The following is a 6,384-nucleotide window of genomic DNA, read 5'->3' as shown; positions in this document are numbered from 1 at the left end:
ATCACCTGAGGTCAGGAGTTCAAGACCAGCCTGGCCAACATGGCAAAACCCCGTCTGTACTAAAAAATACAAAAATTAGCTGGATGTGGTGGCAGGAGCCTGTAATCCCAGCTACTCGGGGGTCTGAGGCAGGGAGAATTGCTTGAACCCAGGAGGCAGAGGTTGCAATGATCTGAGATTGCACCACTACACTCCAAACTGGGTGACAGTGAGACTCTGTCCCAAAAAAAGAAAGTAGTGGGGGTTGAAACTACATGATATTTCAGATTTAAACTCCAACAACAACACAAACAATAGTAACACGAGTCTGACAAATGTTGACAAGGTCAATCTAGACCATCGGTCTGTAAGTACTTATTGAACTATTCTTTTTACTTTGCTGTATGTTTAAAATTATCATAATAAAAAGTAAAAATGAAAGCCTCCACCATTAGCCATCGACCTAGCTACCCAGGGGGCAAGATGAGGATGTCTTCTCATGAGGTGTCGGGGGCCAGCCCCGCATACCCAGGTGTGCCAGCAGGGACTGGGAATCGGGCCAGATGCTTGGAGGACACTTGGGCGGGGCCTCCCATGTGAGCAAAACATGGACCCTTTGGCCCAGCATCCCCGCCTCTACCCTGGTACCCTGCAGAGCTCCCTGCCTGCATGCCCAAAGCCAGGGTCTTCTGTGGTAGCAAAGAATCAGAAACAACCTAAATGTCCGTCAGTAGGAGACTAGCAAATATGTGGACACATCCAAACCGAGGGGACTAAGCCGCCATTCAGCAGCAGACGTGTGTCATTAAAACCCAGCCAAACTGAGCTCACAGAACTAGCTCAGTTTGGCTGAGCTAAATGGAAATGGGAAAAAAAAAGGAGGGGGGAGACAGTGTGCCCGTAAGTCGCATTTCTAAGGAGAACGGACCTGCACATCCACACTTAAACAGACTTGATCATCTCTGAAGAAAGTAGGAAATCAACCTCCAGAAATGAGAACGGGGATCAGGGCCGAGCGGGAACGCCACTGCCCCCTGCCCTGCACTGTGTGTGTTGTCATCCTTGCATGCCTGTGGCCTTTCTTCCAGAAATAATAGTAATGAAGAGAATAAAGGAGCGCAGAATGGGGGATGGAGCTGAGCCTGACGTGACTGGGGTTGCTGGTGGTGTTGGAAGCAGCCTCGAACTGGCCACCCGGCCCAGGCAGGAGAAAGGTCATCCCCTGAACCCAGAGGGCTGAGGAACCCCAAGTCTTCTGATGCCTGAGGGTGGGCACAGCCTTGCTGACGGCCTCGCCCTCCTCTCTGAAGTTGAAGTAGGCCATTTGCTGCTGGGAGTGGGAGGTGGAGACTCCAGGGCCCTGAGAGCAGGCAAAGGTCTAGGAAGAGCCCCTGGGGGGAAGCGGGGAGGTGTTGGTGGGTGTGTGATGGGAGTCGTGCCCCAGGGCCCAGGCAGACTCTGAATACAACAGCCTGGGGGCTCCACAGAGTGAATTCATCAGAAGGCAGCCACTGGCCAGGCAGGGGGTGGCTGGGGATAAAAGGGGAGGGCGGGACCCTGGAACCCCAAGAGTTGTGAAGGCAGAGGTGTGAATCAGGAAGGGCAGAGCCAGCTGGGAGGGGGTCAGGCTGTGGCAGGGCCTAGCCTCTGTGGGACTGGAGACATCAGAGTTAGAGCAGAGCTGGGGAGAAGGGGCCAGGGACAGAAGGGCTCTGGGGCCCCTGGGGGCAGCCAAGAGAGCGGGAAAACCAGGGGCTCCAGGTAAGGGCCACTTCATGCCAGCAGCCCACACAACCACGTGTCCCTAAGCAGATTTCTGCTCTTACGCCTTGAAATCCTTAATTTCACCTTTGAACATGTGCTAATAAGTAAAGTGTGGTGGGACAATGGAACAAACACACACGTGACACACATGTGCAGCAGGCCTGGCCATCCCATGTACACAGGTCCCAGCAAGGCACAGACCAAGTGGGGTCCTGGCTACCTGACAGGCTGGAGCCACAGAAGGATGTGACGGGCCTCTGAGAAACACTAGCAGCGCAGGAGCCCTGTCGACCCTTTCCTGCCCGCCTTATTCCCTGTAGGAGCCAGCCAGTGGCCCTGAAAAGGACAGCACAGCAGGAAAGGGGAAGACGGCAGCCGTCTTTGGCACAAAGAAAGCAAAGTGCCTTCTTTGCTTATCCAGTAGCCAGAGAAGGAGAGCCTTGGCAGGGCGTATGCATGTCAACAGGTGAAATCACCAGTGCTCACAGTGGTACTCCTCACGGGGGCCAAAAGCTGGAGACAGCCCAATGTCCATCAATAGATGACTGGACCAACAGAATGTGTGCATGCATGCCAAGGAATATTATGGTATATAAACAGGGTGAAACACCGACACGTGCTACAACATGATGAACCTCAGCAGCCATGCTCCATGAGAGAAGTCAGGCGTAGCAGGCCACACATTCTATGATTTCATCTCCATGAAATGTCCAGAATAGGCAAATCCACAGAGACAGAAAGTCGATTGGTGGTTGCCAGAGGCTGGGGATGGAGGGAAATAGAAAGTAACTGCTAGTGGGTACTAGGTTTCTTTTTAGGGTGATGAAATGTTCTGGAATTAGAGGTGGAGGTTGTATGACCTTTTGGATGTACTAAAAAACACTCAGTTGTACACTTTACAATTGGGGGTGACTCTTATGGCATGTGAATTACATCTCAATAAAAAATTAAAATAAGGCTGGGTGTGGTGGCTCATGCCTGTAATCCCAGCACTTTGGGAGGTCAAGGTGGGCAGATCACTTGAGGTCAGGAGTTCGAGACCAGCCTGGCCAACATGGTGAAACTCCATCTCTACTACAGATACAAAAAAAAAAAATCAGCTGGGCTTGGTGGCGAGCACTTGTAGTCCCAGCTACTCAGGAGGCTGAAGCATGAAAATCGCTTGAACCCAGGAGGCAGAGGTTGCAGTGAGCTGAGATGGCGCCACTGCACTCCAGCCTGTGTGACAGAGCGAGACTCTGCCTCAAAAAAAAAAAAAAAAAATTAAATTAAAATAAGATAAAAATAAAGAATGCAACTTTTTATCCTCATTAATATACAAATTCATATAGATATGAATGGCCATAAGAAGCAAAGCAGACCTGGGGTGCTAAGGGTGTCTGGCCACAACATGGGTTACAGCAGTTTTGATGTAATAGAGGGAAAGTTTAATCTGACACGTTCAGTTGACCAGTTCCTTGTGTCAGAAGAGTAAAACTGCTTAAGAGGAAGCTGCTTCCTCAGAGCAAGAAATGGATCCAAAAATATTAAATAAAAAGAAATAAGAGAAAAAAATAAGTGGAACAAAACCAGTTGAGTTAGCTTTGTGCAGCATTTGCACTGTTGTATACGTATGCCCATGTGAGCTACAAGGTAAGAATTGTGCGATTGGGTGATTCTGCCTAAGAGCTCAATGCTCTTGTGTTTGCCTTTGAATTGGCACTGCACAACATAACAATGACTGCTGATACTCATGTTCATAATAAGAAATTTTTATTTTTATTTACTAAAATTAACACATTGTGAAAAGCATCATGACAAGTACAGAGAGACTGTAGAAGAGAAAAATACTTTTTTATTCTAGTACCTTTACCAGTACTTTTTTCTCATTTGTTGAGCAAGGTGCCCTGAAAACAGCATCGCTAGCTCTGGGGGCACCCTGTGGGGATGGGAGATACTGGTGAAGGAAGTGCCCCTCTGTGCTGTCAAGGAAGATGGGATTAGCTGGGCGGGCAGGTGGGGAGGGTGTTCCCAGTGTGAGTCTGTGGCCAGGGATCTGAGTTCTTGGGATGAACGCATCAGCTCTCACCTCAGACCCAGCATTGGTGAGAGAAGGACTCAGATCTTCTAGCCAAATCCACTCATGATGTAGGTAGGAAGGGACAGAGACAGAGAAAAGGGCCACTAGAGCCTGCCACTGAGCGATGGTGGCCTTGCTTACTTCCCCAAACCCTGGTCTCCACTAGGTCTCTGGTCTGTGCATAGCTCCTTTCCCAGGAAGGTGGAACAGCCTACGTGAAGCATTGGGTAAACTTCGAGCCATGGAGAGGCACAAGAGGTGGCGAGTCACCATGGCCGGTGTGTCCATGCAGGCCACCCCAGGAGGGGCCTGGGTTGAGGCCCATTGCTCTGCAGAGGGGCTGTAAGGGCCATGATGGAGCCATGTCATGCCATGGGCACACAGAGGAGACACATCACAGCTCCGATGAAGTAGCAGGACATTCTGGGCTGGAACATCCTGATGTTCAATAGCAGAGGGTCCCAGGGGAAGCTTTAAGGGACTCTGTGTCCAAAGTCTAGAGGCCACAGGCCTGCAATGAGGGTCCCCAGCTGGACAGGAGTGCAGCCTGGACCTGGGACTAAGCACCAGCTGTCAATCAGCACATGGTCACCTCAGGGTCTTCAAGGCAGATGTCCAGGTTCCACAGTCCCCAGGGCCCCTTCTTTGTCCAAGCCCTCAAGGCAAGAGGATCAAGGAAATGCCCCAGAGCAGAGGGGGTACAGTCGCTGGCAGCACCCCGCCCCTGCTCCGTGGCACCCGCTCACTTGGCACAAGAGGGTCCCTTCTGGAAAGACGCCTTCCTGGTATTTGCCCTGCACAGGCAGCCCCTAACATAGAGCCTGGCTCGTCCCTCCTCCAGTGTCCGACATTCTCCACAGGGAGCTTGCAGCTCATAAGCAGAAGGCAGCTCCTTCTTGTCGAAAGCCCAGAAAACTACAAAAAAAAAAAAAAAAGAAGCAAAACACCCTCTGAGAGAGCCCCTGCGCCTGCTGTCTCCCTCCTGTTTTGTTTCCTAGGTGATGTACAACGTTGGGACACAGCGTTTCTTTTGTCCCTGAGGGGTCCCTATGCAACCATTTTAAAATAGCTGCCATAGCACGTGTTTGGGATAGGTCCTATTTCTTCCTTCCCCTGTGCTTCATTTTATCAGTTCTCATAATAAACACACATTACTTTCAGAAGGGGTAAAAACTGGTCAACCTAGGGGCTTTTTTTTTTTTTTGAAACATAACCCTGGTTATAGCAGTGGCCTCCGGCCTCTCAGCCATTTCCCCAGGACTGGGCCTGGCCTCTCCAGGCATCCAAGGAGGAAGTGCCTCAGTCCACTTGGGGTCATGCCAGCCTGCCCCCTGCCCCCTGCCCCGAGGACCTCCTCCCACCTCCTCCTTTAAATGTACCCCATGTCTTCAGGCCACCATCCGCCGCCTGCCTGCCACCCGCCACCATGCGCTGTCTCTTCAACCTGGCGCTGGCCCTGCTTGCCCTGGAAGTGACCCTCACTGTAGCCCCAGCCTTCATCTCGCCGGGTAACCTCTCTAGGGGACACTCCCAGGAGGGTCCTCCTGCCTGATCTCTGCTTCAGGTGGGACCCAAGACACCGCAGGTCCTGGTGGTTTGGTGACAGGAATGGGGAAGGGAGAAATGGAGGAGACTCACTCCTGGGGGTGGGTGGTGGGAAGTCCAGGAATGGCAGAAAAGCAGGGCTGTATATCCTCGCGGAGGCAGCTGTCTCCAGATGAGAAGCGCCTGGGCCTGAGAGTGAGCAGTGCAGCCAGGAGATGGGGAAGTGGCGGTGGAGGATGGGGGCTGTCCTCAGGTCCTAGCCATGTCTGGTCAGGGTCTTAACGTCCCGCCACCTGCAGTGGGCCTGTGGCCTTGCTTCCTAATTTTCTGAGCTGACTTCCCATGCTTTTGTCAGGCCTGTCACATTTCTGTAGATTCGTTTGGCCTTCTAAGAAACAGCGTGTTGAGCTGTTGAGGGCTCTGTTCCTCATTGCCCCTACCTTGCTTTCCCTTGAGGAGCCTGGGGAATGGGCCTGGATCCCCACCCACCTGCCCCACCCTGTGTGCAGAGCAGGCCGTGTGCCCCGAGGCCAGCTCCTCCGAGGAGGTGCCCTGCATCAAAACCTGCCTCACCGACAATGACTGTCTCGGCAACAGCAAGTGGTGCCCCAGCGCCTGCAGCCGCTCCTGCAAAACCCCTACCATTGGTAGCACTCCACCTGGCCCTGTGCCCCATGGTGACAGCCTGGCTCCCATCTGTCGGGGGAAGGAGGAACCAGCCTTCTCAAGGATCTTCCTGAGCTGGACACTTGGGACCACCCTCTTAGTTCCCACACAACTGCCCCACACACTCAGCCCTACATGTGAGCCCCCTTCATTTGCCAGAACCTGCCTAAGGCTGGCCCACGCTCACCCACCTCTGTCCTGTGGTCCAGGCCTCCAAGGACGGTGTGGAGGTTCCTGCCGTGAGATCAGCAGAAAGGAGGCCCCAGGGACACATCTGACCCCAGAGCAGAACAGAGGCTCAACTTCCGCATTTTTTTTATATTATTTTTATTTTTATTTATTTTTTTTGAGACCAACTCTCGCTGTGCCGC

This window comes from Piliocolobus tephrosceles, chromosome 8 (assembly GCF_002776525.5).
Source record: "Piliocolobus tephrosceles isolate RC106 chromosome 8, ASM277652v3, whole genome shotgun sequence".
Lineage (NCBI taxonomy): Eukaryota > Metazoa > Chordata > Mammalia > Primates > Cercopithecidae > Piliocolobus > Piliocolobus tephrosceles.
This window is presented reverse-complemented; position numbering follows the sequence as displayed.